The 19276-nt window shown below is 53.3% G+C and overlaps 1 long non-coding RNA gene across 1 annotated transcript; it reads right to left on the bottom strand.

Annotated features, from left to right (window-relative positions):
* Window positions 1-1218: 1218 nt before the first annotated feature.
* On the bottom strand, window positions 1219-18901 carry LOC132657852 (uncharacterized). The gene is made up of 2 exons (XR_009596576.1): window positions 16404-18901; window positions 1219-1392 (listed from the first exon to the last, which is right to left on the bottom strand). It is a non-coding gene; the product is annotated as an uncharacterized LOC132657852 (long non-coding RNA).
* Between the last annotated feature and the right edge of the window lie 375 nt (window positions 18902-19276).

Raw genomic sequence — 19276 nt, 5'->3', positions numbered from 1 at the left:
GGGTCTGTGCCTTCCTACCACTGCTGACTTCTAGGGGGGTGGGGGGAAGGAAGGGGAGGGTAGGGCTGGGGGTTCTTCCCAAGACAAGGTGCCCAGGGATCCCTGAGTCTCCCAAAATCTTTACTGCTTCCTCCCTTGAGTGTCCTCAGAACCCCTCCCCTCCGCCACCCAGGGCTGGAATCCAGCCTTCGCTCCCATCAGCAACTCCTCCGTAGAATTCTCCACCAGCTTCTCCCCATCCTGGTCCTCTTCACCCAGGAGAGGCCACAGCTACTGGCCCTTCCAGCTTCCCCTCCCACTCAGAGCAGGCGCCTGCTTTTTGTTTTCTTCCTCCCAAGCCTCCATAAAGAACACTGGATTTAGTGAACAGCTCTGTGCACAGGCCCTGTGTGGATGCCATGTAACTGCCACCCTGTTGAGCTCTAACACATTTCCTTCACCCCAGAGAGCCCCCAGTCAAGCCCCCCACTCACTGCACCTCCCCGGCCTCCCTCAGCAGACCTCTAGCCCCACAGATTAGAAGGGAGAGGCCTCTTTCTAAGCAGCTCTTCTGTGCTCATCAGGTTGGACTGAAACCCCTGAGGACAGCAGCTGGGCTGTCCTGCTGGCTGGCAGTGCCTGGCACAGAGCAGACGTTCAGGAAGGGCTGTGGGAGGAAGGACAAGGTGGCTGCAGGCTGCACCCCTGCTCCAACTGCTGCCATGATGAGGCTCCTTGGCTCATCATTCCAGCTTCCTTCAATGTCTACCACACTCTCAGCCCCCAGCCCCCTGCAGGACGCCTGACACATGGGCACGCAGGTGCAACACCCCCACCTGCCCCAGCCAGGCCTCTGTCAATGCTCAGACACCTCTTTCCCGCAGGGCTCCTGCACCACCCCCAAGCCTTGGCTCCCAGAATCCTGGAATCACAGGCACACAGAATTCCCGGTTCTGCACTCTCTCCCCAGTGCCTCCAGCCCCTACCTACCCACTGTGGCCTCACTTGTCCTGGCCTTCTGTCCCTGTCCCAGCACCGTCTCAGCCCCCACAGCAACCCAGAGCCTCCACACTGAGCTATTAGCAGGAGGTCAGCGCTCCCTCACACCCACAGGCTCCCACATGTGGCCTGCGACAAGCACCCCCGCCCCCCAAGACTCAGCTCCTCCTCCCCCATCAGGCTATGTGGATTCAGTGGACTCTTCTGGCTCGGATGTTTCCTGCAGATCACTGCCCACGGTTAGTGTAAATAAAAATTTATTAGATAAATAACTAGCCCCAAAGAATGAGTCATCACTGATGGTGGAACGGTAGACATCAGCTGCAGGCCGCTTAGAGGCAGAATTCCAAGAGTGGTGGTGAAAGCTGGATTCAGACTGCCTGGGTTGGCAACACCGGCTCACGACTTCCTCATCTGTAAGATGGAGATCACAGTGGGGCAGGGTGAGGATGAAGTGAGATAGTGTACAGAAGCAGCTGGAAGAGCCCCTGGCACTTGACTAGCGCTCAGGAGGACTTAGCTCCAACTGGTACCCCCAGCGCCACTGTCCCTCAGCGAGGCTCGGGAGTCCACATCAGCGACCGGCGGGTGGAGCCAATCGTAGCAGCAGTGCCTGACTAGTGCCACCAGAGGGCACCATGACGCAGCCAAAGCCGCCCAGCTGAGCTGAGGGCTCCCTGATTGAGCGGCAGTGCCAGCCAGAAGCCTGCCAGCTAGGAGGGCAAGGGTGGGGCCTGGATACCCTGGATACCTGCAGTTCTTTCTGCAGGAGATGCCTGCACCTCCTTGGCTTGATATTCTGCCCTTTCCTAGCACCGTCTGTGACCAACAGCAACCCAGTTCAGTTAGGGTCCCTAATCCCTCCCTCCAGAGCCATCAGACCCATTTAACAGATGGGGAAACTGAGGCCTGAGAGACGCCAGCTCCAGGTCATGAGGTGAACTCTGGCCTTCCTGCTCAGACTGACCTCCTAGTACACCCCCACTAAACACTATGGGTGTGGCGCCCACCCCCACAACCAAGGCTGGGAGCCAGCACCCCTGCCCACCCGACACTCCTTGGGCAGAGGAGAGACACCAGGGGAAGAAGCACCTCTAATGGTGGGGAGACCTCAAGGACGGAGGGCCTGGAGAAAGTGCTGGAGGTGAGAGGACGAGACAAAGGAACATGAGGCGAAACAGGGTGGGCATGGAAGACAGGAGATGCAGGAGAGACCCTTGCGAAAGTGAACAGGTGGAGAGAGAAGACAGGGGAAGAGGCACAGAGACAGGGAGTCCCGAGGGAGAAGGGAAAGAGAGAAGCAGAGGCAGAAGGATGGAGACAGAGGCAGAGAGAGCGATGGAGGAAGAGAGATGGAGACGGGGTCCCGGTGACAGAGAGAGACGGGAGGCAGACCCAGCAACAAGGACCTGCGGGCGGGGAGCAGACAGCCGTCCTCCTGCAGGGCCACCCTAGGCCGCTGCACTCTGGTCTGGAGCCCCCATCCCCTCCTCCCAGGCACTCAGCCAGAGCTCTCGCCCTTGCATTTCTGTCACACCCCCTACCCCAGCAGGGCTTGCCAGATAGACACCCCCTTTTGGGGGAGGTGGTTGAGCTGGGTTCCCTAGGGCACCTAAGGCAGACAGGCAGGTCCCTGGGGCCTTGTTGCTAGGAGATCCAGCCCAGGGCCCCAGCCTGTCCCCTGAGCCTCTCCTAGGGCAAGGCTCAACCCTCACCTGGGGGCTCACCTGGGACCTGGATTCCCCCCAGCTTTCACCCTGCCTGGCCCTGGACAGCCTCTGCCCTGCATCTTCTTGGCAGACGGAAGGCACACCTGGTGACCCAGCCAGTTGCCAAGCCTCCCTGGCTCCTGCCCCAGGCCCCAGGGCCTGCTGTGTTCCTGAGATGCACTGGATTCCCAGGCTTGGGTGCAGGTGGCAGGGAGGTTGTTCAAATCTCAGCCTACCTCTTACCAGCTGTGTGCCTCTGGGCAAGTCACTCTCCCCCTCTGAGTCTCATCTTTAAACAAGGATAATACCAGTATCCATTTCATAGGGTCCTCTAGAGGAGGAAGAGCCATAAAGAGGGCACAGCGGCCGGGATGGGAGACTGGTTTTAAGCTCCATCCCTGAGCCACCTCGGCTGCACTGGGAGTAGTCCCTGCAGTCCCTGGCTCCCCTTTGCACCTCCTTGAGCAGGCTAGAGTCTGATTCACAGCAGCCTCAGGGGGAGGGGCTGCCCAGAGCCCTCCCAGGGAACTCAGATACCAGGAGACATGAACACTAGGGGCCCAGGCAAAACCACACCCACATGGTTGTTCGGGCCTGTGTGCTGCTTTGGGGCCTTAGATAAAAGCAACTTGAGAGCTTCCCAGGTGGTGCTGGTGGTGAAGAACCTGCCTGCCAATGCAGGAGACATAAGAGGCATGAGTTTGATCCTTGGGTCAGGAAGATCCCCTGGAGGAGGGCATGGCAACCCACTCCAGTATTCTTGCCTGGAGAGTCCCATGGACAGAGAAGCCTGGCAGGCTACACATAGGGTCGCAAAGAGTCAGACCCAACTGAAGCACCTTAGCAGGCATGCATGTAAAAGCAACTTAGCTTCCAGGCCCAGCTGGCCCATGGGCAGATCTGACCATTGTCTCCATTTTACGCATGAAGAAACAGAGGCAAGAGTTGTGCCTTTGCCCAAGGCTTCACCAACATGTCTGACGCAGCTGATGCAGGTAGGTGGCTTCCAGAACCCAGCTCTTAACTTCCAGCCCTGGTGTCAGGCTCCCCACAGGGAGAGGGAAGACAGAGGGCTTGGGCTCACCCCTCATGCCCCCATTCCAGCTCCGGGGCCAGGCCAGTGAGGAAGCCCTGAAGGCTGCAGGCAGAGCCAGCTCAAGGCCAGGCTGCAGCTTGGGCCTCCCAGCTTTGATTTACCATCTGCCTCCAGGCTGCGGCTCACCTCAGTGATAAATCTGAGGCTGCAGTGCTGGCCAGGCCCCTGGCAGGCGGCAGGGGGCAGCTCCAGGGAGCACTGGAGCACACCAGCAAGATGAGTCCCTTCCCCAGCCAGCTGGAGCTCCCACTTGGGGGTGGGGGGACTAAGAACTGGGCCCCAGCTAAGGCGGGGCTCCACCAGGATGCTCTGGGATTCCAGGACCTACACACTGGGCATTCAGCCCAAAGTCCCTGACCTGGGGCCTGTTCTCTGCCTGTGTCACTTCATTGCCTCGGACCTCAGCAGTGTCAGTCCGAGGCGGTGTGTGGGTTGGACGGGGTGAGAGCATTTCTGGCTTCATGCCTTCCAAGTCAGGCCCATGGTTTTGTGGAAATAGACACTTGAGGTCGAGGCCAGCCCTCTCCCACCCTGGCCCCCTGAACCCTACAAACTCCTTGACCTTTCACTTAAAAATGTAATGAGATGAAAGAGGCCAGCACCATGCCAGGCTGCCAGGATGAGCCCATCCACAGATGCCAGCTCCCTTCCATTCCTTCTTCCCCACCATGGGCACTGGGCACAGAGTCAGGCTGGTCAGGAGCCTTCTGGATACTTTTCCAGGGACACTGGGCCCCTGGCCAGAAATGCCTTGCCTGGGCCTCAGGAGATGGGTCCTAGGAGCTGAAAAGAGAACCAGAGGGGACATTGGGTGGGATGGGGACGGGGAACCACCTGGAGTAGGGGGACACATGTGTCAGCCACGTGTCTGGATGGCTTCCTGGGTGAACTTTCAACCAGCATCACCCACCCTCCCGCTGTCTGGCATGTGGGTCTCGGGGGCTCCTGATGCACCTCCCACTGCTTTGCCTCCCTGTCCCCCAGACAGGCACACCCTCCAAAGTGAGCTCAAAGCCTGGCTTCAGCTCTTTCTAGCTATTCAACATTGTGCAAGTCACAGGGCTGTGCATGGGGCTGATGTAAGACCAAGGGGCATCCGAGATGCCGGTATGATCTGGAGACTGTGGTCCTAGGCCTCAGGCTGTCTGTGCGAGCCCATGGAAGAGTGTGGGAGGCCATGGGCAGGCCAGCTGGGGGAAGAGGGATGTGAGCATGCAAGTGTGTGTGCACGTTCTCACGTGTGTCTCTGTGCACACGTGTGTGGTGTGCTTCTGTCGTGTGCATTGCTCACATGTGTGCTCATACATGTGTGCACGTGCACACGTGTGTTACGTGCGTGTGTACACACACGTGTGTGGGCACATAGCATGTGTACATGCTCTTGTGTCTGTGTCATATGAGTACACTATGGGCGTGCTGTATGCACACGTGTGTGAGTGCGAGCATATCCATGCTAGCGTGAAGGAACGTGTTGGGGCGCCTCAGGCGGGGCTTCCTGGCTCCCCTGCGTCCTTCCCCGCTTTGATTCCTTGCCTCCTCCCTCCCTCTGTCTCCCTCAGCCCCTACCACTCCCTGCTTCCTTCCTTCCAGGAGGCCCAGCTGAGTGGGACCTGATCACACTGTGCACTCACGAGGACCCTCTAATCCTCTTAGCTCCCACTGAATCCCCCGGCCCCTGGGTGGAGGCAGCCCCTGCCCACTCTCAGCTGGCCTGGGGGCACCACAGCAGAGGCTCATGGGCTCCCAAGCTGGCCCTCAGCAGGTTAATTAGTAACAATGAACCCCAAATCCTCACTGGGGCTTGACAGGGATACTTCTCCATCAATAAGGCCCTTTCCTGGCTGTGATCCCTTTTGGTCCCAACAATCTCTTTTGAGGTGGGGATCTGAACTGCACATTTGATGGTGAAGGGCATTGAGGCCTTGGAGAGGGAGGGGGCTTTTCTGGAGATCACACGGCAGGTCAGTGGCAGAATTCACTCAACTCAGGCCGCTCTCACACCTAAGGCTCCTCCTGGAGCCCCAACCCCCAAGGGGGTCCCGGCTCTTTGCCTCCTGCCTCCGCCCACCATCCCAGGTTTCCTGGAATCTGACTCTTGAAAGACCTACCTTGCCTCCGTCCATCCCCTGGGGCCAGGGGTGCTGCTCAGAACCACCTGGGTAAAGTGCAGCCTGCGTGTCAGTCCCCTGTGCTGCCTTTCTGGAGCCCCAGTAGCTCGGTGGTCACACAGCAGTCAGACCTATGTCAGTCTGCTCTTGCAGCGGGAGCTCAGAGAGCCGGCATCACCCCCGCACCCCAGGCTCCACCGCCCTCCCTGTCCACATCAGCACCTTCTGCCTTCTCCTCACTCACGGCACCCAGACCACTCTGCTTTCTTTCTGCCTTCTCATCACTCCCACGGTCTTCTTCTTGTAGATTTTGCACCCTCAGATCCCTGGGCCTTCGATGTCTCCTCCAGAAACTCTTAGCCTGCCTGACCCCTCAGTGCTGGACCTCAGTGACCCTGCCCCAGAGAACCTTCCCCGACTCCCAATCTCGACTAAGCATCCCTGCTATTCGTCTCCAAGCCACGTTTCGCCTGAATACATCCCATTACGTCTTTATTTGCCTCATATAAGTCTCCCCACTAGAGCATAAGCTTCTTGCCTGAGGTCACGGGAACTCATATGTCCCTGTATGTCCAACACGAGTCGGAGAGATGCTGGGCACCTAGTAGAGTGTGAGTAACTCCTCGGTGAATAAATGAAGGGTGGAGAGATGAACAGGCAGGATGTTCCTCCTACACGCCTGCATGAACAAAGAGCTATGGGGTAGAGAGAGTCGGGAGAGCTGCCGGGTCCGGCAGAAGCAGCCCTGGTTTATTGCTCATCCTCCAGGGGGAGGTGGGGAATGGGGGTTCACACACCCCACCAGCCAGCTCTCAGAGAGGTCACTTGGCCTCATGTCCCCACCCTCTGGCCCCGGCTCTGGGCTGGATGCCTGGCCTCTGCCTCCTGAGGGCTCTCTTCCTTCCTCTTGGCACCTCCAGGGGACAAGGCCTCTTTCCTCTGGGCCCATGTAGACTCTGATTCTATCCCAGGCTGGGGTCCTTACTTGCTGTGTGGCCCCAGGCAAGTCTGTGCCCATCTCCGCCTCAGCTTCCTCACCTGCACTGCAGGGGAGTTGAAAAGGATGATCTCTGTCTGCCTAGCTTCCAAGGAGGCCTCCGAGTGTCACCTCCTCGTGTTCACACCCTGTGTACTCGCTGAAGAGACTGAATCAGTGTAACAGATGGAGCGGCACGCATGTGAGTAGGGCTCCTGACGCACAGCACAGGAAAGCTACTGCTGCTCCTCTGATCAGTCTCAGGGGAACCCAGTCGCCATGTGGCAAGGACACTCAAGCAGCCCAGTGGAGAGGGACGGAGCCTTCCCACCAACAAACAGTGCCAACCAGCCAGGTGAGGGAGCTAGTCTCCTTAGAAGCAGATTCTTCATCCCCGGGCAAATCTGCAGACGACCCGAGCCCCTGACCCCAGCCCCAGCCAAGATCTTGGCTACATGAGAGACCCTGAGCCAGAACCACTCAGCTAAGCCAATCCCAGATTCCTGATCCCTAGAAGCTCTGTGAGATAATAAATGCTGATTGTTCAAGGCCACAAAGTTTTAAGGTTACTGGCTACACAAAATAAAGTAACGAATATGCTTCCACCCTCTGCTGCCTACCCCAAAGTTCTGGTCTGAATCACTGGTCTTTCAGAGAAGCCCCAGATTGGTGTCACCAATGTCAAACTCAGCTAAGTTCAGGGAGGAGCTCATCACATCCCCCCATCTATTTCCACAATTAGCCATTGCCAACTGGCTTCCTCTAGAATCAAAGACAGATACGCAGTGTGCATTGCTGTTCAGTCGCTAAGTCAGGTTCAATTCTGCAACCCCAGAAACTGCAGCATGCCACGGTTCCCTGTCCTTCACCGTCTCCCAGAGTTTGCTCAAACTCATGTCCATTGAGTCAGTAATGCCATCCAACTATCTCATCCTCTGTCACCCCCTTCTCCTCTTGCCCTCAATCTTTCCCAGCATTAAGGTCTTTTCTAATGAATCAGCTCTTCGCTTCAGGTGGCCAAAGGATTGGAGCTTCAGCTTCAGCATCAGTCCTTCCAATAAATATTCAGGGTTGATTTCCTTCAGGATTGACTGGTTTGATCTCCTTGCTGTCCAAGGGACTCTCAAGAGTCTTCTCCAGCACCACAGTTCGAAAGCATCAATTCTTTGCTGTTCAGCCCTCTCTGTGGTCCAGTTCTCACAACCATACATGACTACTGGAAAAACCATAGCCTTGACTAGATGGACCTTTGTGGTGTGCATTATTGCCTTCCTTATCCCCAGCATCCAGCCACTGACAAACCTGGCTTCTTTTATCTGCTGCCCATCTCTAGAATCCTCCCTCTCTTTACCAAGCCCAGGTGCCCTGCCCCAGCTCAGGCCACACCCTCTCTTGCCAGATCAGTGGCTCCTCTCTGGTCTCCCCACCTCCATCCTAGCTGCTCCTACCACCCGTCCATCCTCCACGCTGGCCGCTAGAGGGAGGGACTTCCTAAAACATGGATCTGATCATGATGCTCACCTGCTCATTAATCTTCCATGGCTTCCCTGTTACCTAAAGCCCAAACTCCTTGGCCTGGCTTTGAAGGTCTTTTTTCATCTGCCCCCCATCTATTTCCACAATTAGCCATTGCCAACTGGCTTCCTCTAGAATCAAAGACAGATACGCGGTGTGCATTGCTGTTCAGTCGCTAAGTCAGGTTCAACTCTGCAACCCCAGAAACTGCAGCATGCCACGGTTCCCTGTCCTTCACCGTCTCCCAGAGTTTGCTCAAACTCATGTCCAATGGCACCCCACTCCAGTTCTCTTGCCTGGAGAATCCCATGGACGGAGGAGCCTGGTAGGCTGCAGTCCATGGGGTCCCTGAGGGCCGGACACGACTAAGCGACTTCACTTTCACTTTTCACTCTCATGCATTGGAGAAGGAAATGGCAACCCACTCCAGTGCTCTTGCCTGGAGAACCCCAGGGACGGGGGAGCCTGGTGGGCTGCCGTCTATGGGGTCACACAGAGTCAGACATGACTGAAGCAACTTAGCAGCTACCCCTTACCTCTCCAGCCTCATCTCTAGTTTTTCTTTGTCTCAATGTTCCACTGATACTGAGCCACCTGCAATTCTTGGAAGACAAGAGTTTCATGCTTCCACACCTTTGCTCACACAGTTCTCTCCACCTGGATTCCCCTCCCCTTCTTTGCCTGGAAAATTCCTACTAATCTGTCAAGCCCTAGCCATCTGATTCTCCGTAAGGAGCTGGTCTCTCACTGCTTCTTATTGGACAACAACAAACTGTTTACATGTCTATTTGCCCACAAAGTGACAACCTCAAAAGCAGGATGTGTCTTTTTCATCTCTATATTCCTAGTACCTTGCTCAGTCCCAGCATACAGAATCCATAAATTTCTTAAAATGGAAGACCTTTAGATTGAACTTTAAGGTCAACTCATTTAAAACCCACTTTGGATGGGAATACCTCTAAAAGGTATTACAGACTCTCCTGCCTTTTTAAACTAGTTTATGGGACATGATTGAACCTTGCTCCAGTGTATGGTTTGTGTCAATACAGACCCAGGATTTTTCAGAAGGAGCCCTGGAGGCCATCCAATAGAGGAGGGACCTCAGGTCTGGAAAGATCAAGTGACTTGCCCAAGCACTTTGCATGACGAACATTAATGAACATCTGGGCTGCGAGACGGTGACCTCCTTGCTTTGCTCAAGAATTTCAAGCCCTTGGCTTGCCACGGCACTAAATGGCCCCTTTAGTCAATGTCCTTTAAGGTTTCTGTATGTTTTATAATCATCCCATTTCAGCACTAGGCCAGTATACCTGTCCCCCACTTTACCCCTCTAGTTTGTTACTTCTGGTCCACTGGAGGCAGGAGGATCAGGTGACCAAACTTGATGGAATCACATGGAAAGAAAGAGTTACAGCCCCGGCCTGAGACCTGGGAGCACTGCTCCCCGGGGGAGTGTGGCGGGATGATGGGACTTTGTGGCCCTCCTACCTCTGCTGTGCCCCAGATATGACAGCTGTCCTAAGGAGAGACTGAAGTGTTGGGGTGGTTCTGGTGGAGGGAAGTGTCAGCATAACCAAGAGATCCTGCAGGCAATTCACACCCAGGCAGATGACTCCACAGGAGAGGACAAAGAGGCAGCTCGGACCCTGGGCTCCGTAAGCTCCCTTCCCACACTCCCTCATCAGAGACAAAGTGCATGGTGCCAGAGGCAAAAGGAAGCAGGGCCACTGGGGTGGGGTGGGGAAAGGGGGACTGGATAGGTGGGAATAGCTCTATTTATCTTATCCAGCAAGCAGACAGATGAGGGTGGAACGGGGAGCAATGAACTAAGAGATGAGGATTCTAGTCCAGCTTCTACTAACTGGATGCGTGTCAAGGGGCAACTCAACTAGTCAATCTAGGTGTCAGTTTCAGAATCTGTGAAATGGGGATGTGTGTGAAAGTTTTACTTGTTTAGTCATGTCCAACTCTATGCCACCCCATGGACTATAGCCTGCCAGGCTCCTCTGTCCATGGAATTCTCCAGGTAAGAATACTAGAGGGGGTAGCCATTCCCTTCTCCAGGGATCATACCCACATCTCCCACATTGCAGGCAGATTCTTTAACATCTGAGCCACTAGGGAAGCCCTGAAATGGGGATAATCCCTACATCATGGGGTTGTAGTGGGAGTAACAAAAATAATGTGGAAAGAAAGAGCTTAGTTCTAAAGTGCTGCCCAAGGGAACACGGCCTTCATTCACCCATTGCACAAACACTTACTGATTACCTTCTACATGCCAGCTGTTCCAGGACCTGGGGCTGTGGCCACGAACATGACAAAGCCCAAGTCCCATGGAGCTGACTTTCTGGGGTGGGAGACACATAAATGAATAATAATGTACTAAGCAGTATCTCAGTCAGAATGGGCACCATTGTTGCTGCCATCAGTGATTCTTAAAGCCACTAAGAGTCATTTCTCACTCACACTGTATGTTCTTGGAGAAAATCCCTGTAAGCCCATTTCAAGCTGTCCCCATCTGGGGACCCAGGCTGAAGGAGGCTCCATCCAGAACTTCCACAAAAGTAAAAGTAAAGTAAAGTCACTCAGTCGTGTCCGACTCTTAAAAGGGCACATGGCAAATGGCACCAAAGTCCAAAAGCCCCGAACCTAGCCCTGGAAGTACACAAGACACAACTATCCCATTTCACTTCCCACCAACTAGTAACATGGTTATGTTCATCTTCTGCAAGGGGTGGGGGAACGCAGTCCTACTCTGTACCCAGATGATGTATGTAAGTGCAGTGTGTTTGGTAGAAAGCACTAATGCCCATTATGGATAGAGTCTTAGCTAAGCACCATGAAAAAAAATAATGTAAAGAGATGTGTGGTTGGGGATGAGGGAGTCACGTTCGAACAAATATGTAAACAGAATCTGGAGCAATCCCAGAGGAGAGCACAGGAACACAAGGGAGGAGCTACTGTCCTGGGGCAGGTGGAGAGCAAGGCACCCAGTGGGCTGGGGCAGTGAGCCAGGGGCAGCGTTGGAAAGAGAGAGGCTTTCAGAGAAGGAAGCAGACGGTACAGCCACTATGTCAGCCGGGGCTTGGTCTTTCCTGAGTGAGACGGGATGCTGTTATAGGGCGCTGCAGAGGAGCAGTACCTTTAATAGATAAAAGACACACAGTCCCTGGTGTCAGAATGCCTGTAGCCAAAGCCCGGCTCCATCCCCTATTAGCACAAGGCCTTGGGCAAGTTACTTTCTGTCTCTGAAGCTCAGCTTCCTCTCCAGAATAGTAGAGGGTAATGCAAAGACCTATCTCTCGGGGCTATTGTGATGGTAAAATGCTTGAAACAGGGCCAGTGACAGGAACAGAGACTCAGACCAAGAGAGCAGACTTATGGACACGGCAGGGTGGGGCGGGGGGAGGGTGGGACAGAACTGAGAGAGTACCATTGAAATATATACATTACCACAGGTAAAACGTGTTCTTGCCTGGAGAATCCCAGGGACCGGGGAGCCTGGTGGGCTGCCGTCTATGGGTGGCACAGAGTCGGACACGACTGAGCCACTTAGCAGCAGCAGCAGAGGGAAAATGACTGTGGCTCCGATCATGAGCTCCTTATTGCCAAATTCACACTTAAATTGAAGAAAGTAGGGAAGACCACTAGACCATTTGGGTATGCTCTAAATCAAATTCCTTACGATTATACAGTAGAAGTGGCAAATAGATTCAAGGGATTAGATCTGATAGACAGAGTGCCTGAAGAACTGTGGACAGAGGTTTGTGACATTGCACAGGAGGTGGTGATCAAGACCATCCCCAAGAAAAAGAAATGCAAAAAGGCAAAATGGTTGTCTGAGGAGACCTTACAAATAGCTGAGAAAAGAAGAGAAGCTAAAGGCAAAGGAGAAAAGGAAAGATATACCCATCTCAGTGCAGAGTTCCAAAGAATAGCAAGGAGAAATAAGAAAGCCTTCCTCAGTGATCAATGCAAAGAAATAGAGGAAAACAGTAGAATGGGAAAGACTAGAGATCTCTTCAAGAAAATTAGAGATACCAAGGGAACATTTCATGCAAAGATGGGCAAATAAAGGACAGGAATAGTACAGACCTAACAGAAGCAGAAGATATTAAGAAGGGGTGGCAAGAATACACAGAAGACCACACAAAAAAGATTTTAATGACCCAGATAACCACGATCATCATGTGATCACTCACTTAGAGCAAGATGTGCTGGAGTGCGAAGTCAAGTGGGCCTTAGGAAGCATCACTTTGAACAAAGCTAGTGGAGGTGATGGAATTTGAGCTGAGCTGTTTCAAATCCTAAAAGTTGATGCTGTGAAAGTGCTGCACTCAATATGTCAGCATATTTGAAAAACTCAGCAGTGGCCATAGGACTGGAAAAGGTCAGTTTTCATTCCAATCCCTAAGAAGGGCAATGCCAAAGAATGCTCAAACCACCACACAACTGCACTCATCTCACACGCTAGCAAAGTAATTCTCTAAATTCTCCAAGCCAGGCTTCAACAGTACGTAAACTATGAACTTCCAAATGTTCAAGCTGGATTTAGAAAACACACAGAAACCAGAGAAACTGATATGTAAAATGAAAGTTGCTGTATAACACAAGGAGCTCTACCTGTTGCTCTCTGACAGTCTAGAGGGGTGGAAAATGGGAGGGAGGCTCCAGAGGGAGGGAAAATATGTATGTGCTGTGCTGTGTGTAGACACTCAGTCATGTCTGATTCTTTGTTACCCCAGGGACTGTATGTAGCCCAGCAGGCTTCTCTGTCCATTAAATTTTCCAAGCAAGAATACTGGAGTGGGTTGCCACTTCCTCCTCCAGCGGATCTTCCCAACCCAGGGATCCAAATCACATCTCCAACTCTGCATTTGCAGGTGGATTCTTCAGCACAGCGCCGCTTGGAAAGGGCCACCACCAGGATCCAACTCCAACAGAGATTTCATCTTCCCTCTCTTGAGGCCCAGAGCCTGCCAGACATGAGTCTTTCCCCACCTCTCCTCAGCCTCCACATTTGCTAGGAGGGACCAACCCTCCCCAGCTGTCTAGGCAATGGAGCCTGGAGCTCCCTGGTGAGCACAGTCTCTCCCCCTGCCCTGCGCAGCAGGTGGGTGGTCCCACACTGCAGGACAGATTCCTAATTGCCTGCACTTTCTGCCCTCTATCCCAGGGCGGAGGCTGGGGAAGCTTTGGGTCCCTCCCCTACAGTCACCCCCCAGCTTCGTTCTGGCAGCCAAGCTCTCTCTCGGGCAGGAGCTGGCACCTCACCCAGGAGGGGAGAACAGCTGCAGAGATGGTGGGAGAATTCCTCCCGCTGCTGGATTTGTAAAACAATTGATTAAAGACAATGCAATTAATTATTCCTTGATGAAATAGTGGAAATTACCCCAAGAAAATGAAGATTTCAGCAGCAGAACATTAAATCCCTCTAATTATGTCATTTCTAAAAAAAGGGGGAGGGGGATATAAAGAGTTGAAATGGTGGGCCGGAGGGAGGAAAAAAGTATAAAAATAGATGGGGTGACTCTGGGGCTCCTGCAGGGTGAGCAGGGGCAATAGAAGGGGTCACCGCCCTGGCCTGGACCACATTGTTCAAGGGGAAAGTCTGAGGTGACAGAGCTCTCCGCGGGGGATGGCAAGCAGCCTGGCAGGCCAGACACTGGGATACGTGCCTTGGGTGCATTAGCAAATTATCCTCACTCTGAATCCCGGTGCCTTATTCCCGTTGTACATAGGAGAGAATGAGGCTCGGAAGGGGCACGTGACTTGTCCAAAGATGAGCTACTAATTAGTAGAGACAGGCCATGAACTTAGGTTTAACTCCAGAACCGGTGCTTTTTCAACCCCACCTGCTGCAGTCTATGGCAGTAGCCACTGTAGATGCCCTTGGCAGAAGTGGCTGTGACCACTAGCTCCCCGAGGGTCTCAGTGGCTCACTGAAGGGCTGGGTGTGGCAGGGAGGGTAGCTGCCAGGTGTTGACATCTCTGCCAATCGGAATTGGGCTTGAGCTCCCCTGGGAAGGAATCGTTCTAGCCCTTCATTCTCTCTGACCCCCCTGGGTATACTTTTGGAAGCTAGGGAGGGGTGGCAAGCGGGACCCCCTGGGGGTCCTCTCTCCCTGGGAGACCCAGATGCTCCACTAGGGCGCTGATGGCCTAGATTCCAATCTGGCCTTGCTGGGGTTGCCATGTGGCCTCGGGCAAGTTCGCTTGCTTTCCTGGACCTCAGTTTTCCGATCCATACTAGGGGATACAAGATCAGTGGATGTACGGGTCCATTTGAGTGTACCGGATCCAGCCCCTCCTCAGCTCAGTTTCAAGAAGTCAGAATCAGCTCTAGAGTGGGCAAGGGGAGGAAACAGACAAGGGGAAGTTTGAGAGCCAGCAGAAGAGGAACTGTGGGTTCTAGCTTCTAGGGCTAGGCTAACAGGAATCAGGAGGAAGCCAGGAGGTCTGTAAGGGGGCAGTGGATGGGAGGCTGTCCCAGGAGAGAAGAGTGATCTGAGTGGGAGGAGAGAAGAGGGGCCTGGATTGAAGTTAGACCACTACCCCCCATTCCTGCCTCAGTACGCCAATCGAGGGGACCCGTTGTCTGGAATGGCTGGGCCTGGCAGGGCCTAAAGCAGAGGATAATTGATTCTCAGCATTGCTGAGGTTCTTTTTAGAGCTTGCTTTGTTGTTTCCCTCCTCTTGGACCATATCTGAGCATATCCCATAATTTTTCTGGACACTCTCAGGCACTATCAGTCTCATTTATATGAGTTAAAATTTCCAATCTAATCTAGCATCAAAACTTCAATTTCTCATTAAATCTAAAGATTTGCTCTTTCCCTCTCTAGCTCAGGCCCAACCCAGGCTAAGAAGCATTCAAAAGGGATGGAAGGCCTGGTCCTTCAGAATATTGGGGCTACCAGATCCTCTCTGTGGAGCATTTTTGGTGGGACTTTGGAGTCCCCCTCACTGGGATCCTTCAGCTAGTAATTCCCTGACATGTGCAACGATGCTCCTGCTTCTGGGGCTCATCCCACTCAGTCTCCAAGAGGTCACCTGGCCTTGACAGGCAGACCCTTCCTGCAGCATGCCTTGCTGTGACCGCTATGACCCACAGAAGAGCCTGGGCTTGCCAGACTCTCCCCCACCATCCTAGACAGCTTCAAGTCACCACCCCCTTCTAGACTCTTTTCAAGCCAGAGTCCGGTCTTGGCCACTGTGCCAACCCAATGCTTGGGGATACATGTCACCTTTTCCAAATGTTTCCCCTGAAGCTCCCACTGCTCACCCAATCAAAGTGAGGGTAGCAGGGCACACTCCTCACTGCCCATCTCCCCCTGCCTCACCCTCCTCACTCTCACTTCCCTTTATGTAGCCTGGAAGTGAGTATTGAGGGTCACAGAACCAACTTGGGGGCACCAACCTTGCAAGGCTTGAAGAGACCTACTGCTAAGTCGCTTCAGTCGTGTCTGACTCTGTGCGACCACATAGACGGCAGCCCACCAGGCTCCCCCGTCCCTGGGATTCTCCAGGCAAGAACACTGGAGTGGGTTGCCATTTTCTTCTCCAGTGCATGAAAGTGAAAAGTGAAAGTGAAGTCGCTCAGTCGGGTCCGACTCTTCGCAACCCCATGGACTGCAGCCTACCAGGCTCCTCCATCCATGGGATTTTCCAGGCAAGAGTGCTGGAGTGGGATGCCATTGCCTTTTCCAGAAGAGATCTACATCCCCATTTAAAATGTGGGAGTTCTGGGCACTAGTTACTCTCCAAGCACTCCAAGTACGTCGTGTCCCATTCAGACAGCCTATTATGAAAGCAAGACCCTGCTTCTCCAACTGGCTCTGACTCCTTCTTTGGCCTCACCCCTGTCCTTGTCACTACCCCAGGCCCCAACCCTCTCTCTGTGGCAGGACCCTACAAGCCTCATGTCCTCTGTTGAGAGGCACATTCGCTCCAGCCATCCTGCAGTAGCTGGGTGGAGACTGTGGCCCCAAGCAGGCTGGCTGCAAAGCCAGGTCTCATACCTGGGTGCCGAATCACAGGCCAATGCTTCTTCCACCAGCTCAACCCTTGGCCATCCTCTCTCCAGGAGAGATGAGCTGACTAATGGAGCGGCTGGGACAGGGAAGAATCCTTTCCCCTCTTGACAGCAGCCGTGGTTCCTACAAGAGCAAAGTTGGGAGTTTGAATCCTGGTGCTCCTACTCTCCAGCTGGCTGATTAGAGGCAAGTTGCCCCATATTTCTGCAACTCAGTTTTCCCCCCTGTAAAATGGTTATGATAATACTGAACCCAGAGGGTTGCCAGGAAGGGTAAGGGAGACAAGGTCCTAGTCAGGCACTGGCACAAAGCAGGTTAGTCCCCTTAGGACCCCTCCCTTGCAGTCAGGACACCAGGGTTCCATTCCAAACCCAGAGACTAATTTTCTGGCAGAAATGGGTCTTGAACTTCCCATTTGTGTCCAGGAAAGGCCACAGAGTGGTGAGGCAGAGGTGGGAGTCTGAGGGGTTAAGGAGGGGACCTTGGAAGAGAGTCTTTAGCATTAGGGGTGGTAGGGGCACAGCTCAGATGGGAAGGGCGGTTCCTCCCACCCATCTGCTCCCAGACCCCTCCCACCAGAGATGGCATTCTAGCCCCTCCCCCAGCTCCAGCACAGATGGCAGGAAGGAAATGCCAAGGCATGGAGGTAGGGAGGGGCCACCCAGCCCCCGGAGGCTCCAGCCCTTGCCAAGTTTCCCACAGGAGGAGGATGCAAAAGCCCCCTCCCTTGCTATGGCACTGCCCTCCAAGAGCCACAGCCCACTGATGCCCTGGTGCCTTGTATCCCGTTGTCATGGTAACCAGGACTAGCTGACGTGCCGACAGGCAGACCAGGAGCCGCTGCCACATGAATCACTTGAACTTGATGTGACAGACCCAGGCGGGTGGCCTTCACAGAGGCAGAGGGATGTGGTGCCCTGTGGGCAGGGACAGCTCAGGCTGAATCTCTCCAACTGTGACAGGTTTAGGGGCTCCAGAAGCTCATGAAACCCTAAAGGTCCCCACTGAAGGTGAGGCTGGCCCTTGAACCAGCCATGAGTCCTCTCCAAGCCCCTATTGCCTCATTTACAAAACTGGGAGAATAGATTGGATGATAAAGATCAAATAAAATAATGAGCAGGGGCTTGCTTTGTAAATTCAAACCTGACACCAACAGATGTTTGGGCAAGCTTGAAGGCTCAGTTCTCATGCAGACCTGGGTTCTAGTCCCTCCTGGGCTATATTCTGGTTCCATTCCAGCACCAACTTTCTATTCTGTACAATGGGGATAATAGTGCCTCCCCCACTGCATTCAATTCTTCACTTAGCCATTTAATATTTATCAACTCCATTTATGTGCCAAGCACAGAGTTAGGTCCTAGGGACACAAGAGTAAATGAGGCAGACTCATTTCCTGCCCTCACTGAGCTTATGTTCTAGTGGGAAAAACAGACCCAAAACAAGTACCCAGACCAGCAAAATACCTCAGGTTGTGATGAGGCTCTGAAGAACACAGACAAGGAACCGGGCTGCAGAGCAACTGGGCCAAGGGATTATTTTAGGAAGGATGATCAGAACGGATTTTCTGAGAAGATGACATCACAGCTGAGACCTAAGTGATGAGCAAGGGCTGAACTCTCAAATGAAAGAGACAGAGTACCAGGCCAGGGACAGCAAGAGAAGAATCCTGAGATGTGGTTGAAGCACAGGAGGAGGACCACTGTGAAGACAGTAGGGCAGACAGGTTAAGTGTGAACGGTGATTTTATCCCAAATGCAGTGAGCAGTGGAAAGTCAAGGAACTTTGAGTAAAGAAGCACCGTGATTTGATTTCCAGGTACATGCTACAAAAGCTCTAGCTGCCGAGTGGAGAACTGGCCTTCTGCAGCCAGACCAGGAAGAAGCCCGCTGCTGAAGTCCAGAGCACAGAGGAAGATGCTGTGAACCCACGGGTAATAACAGAGAAGGAGAGAAATAGCCATCGTCAAGAAAATTCTTGGAGATAGAAACTCCAGGACTTGTTTCTGGTCCATATAAGAGAGGTAAGGGAAAGGAGAGAAAGAAAGATAACACGTGGGCCTCTGGTTTGAGTTTATGGGTTGTTTGCTGTTGTTCAGTGGCTAAGCTGTATCCGATTCTTTGTGACCCCATGGGCAGCACACCAGGCCTCCCTTGTCCTTCACTATCTTCTAGAGTTTGCTCAAACTCATGTCCATTGAGTCAATGATGCCGTCTAACCACCTCATCCTCTGTCACCCCCTTCTCCTCCTGCCTTCAATCTTTCCCAGCATCAGGGTCTTTTCCAATGAGTTGCCTCTTCCCATCAGGGGTCCAAAGTGGGTGGTTAGTGGTATCAATTTCTAAAATCAGGAGGACTGATTAGTTTGTAGATCACCTGTAAAGACAGGGCTTCTGTTCATGAGACAAGTCCAGGGGGCTAAAGTCCTCTCTCCAGGGTGGAAACCACACTCCTAACAGAGAAGCCTTCAGGATGGGCCACTTCCCCTCCACTGTCCCCAGGCAGTGCTCCAGCCTTTCCGGAAGCAGTGTTTCGAGAGGCTTACATGGCCACGGTCCTCGGTGAGAACTCTGTTTTGAAAGTGACAGAAACATAACTCTGAATTTCATAGGCACAAAGGAGGATGTAATGGCTTGCAGAATGCAAGGAATTAACCCATGGGAATGGACCAGAGGGCAGCTAGGCCTGTTCTCCTCTCTGCCTCTTCCCACATCCCAGCTCTTCCATTCCAACCACAAACCAACTTCTTCCCCAAGGCAGGAAGCACTGAATCCTCAGGATTTTTAACAAAGAGGAATCAACTTTTTCCAAAATTGTTTTTCTCTTCAACAGACCACCTTTGGTCTAAAAGTATTAAGAAA

Source organism: Ovis aries, chromosome 1, assembly GCF_016772045.2.
Source record: "Ovis aries strain OAR_USU_Benz2616 breed Rambouillet chromosome 1, ARS-UI_Ramb_v3.0, whole genome shotgun sequence".
NCBI classification, from domain to species: Eukaryota; Metazoa; Chordata; class Mammalia; order Artiodactyla; family Bovidae; genus Ovis; species Ovis aries.
This window is presented reverse-complemented; position numbering and strand designations above follow the sequence as displayed.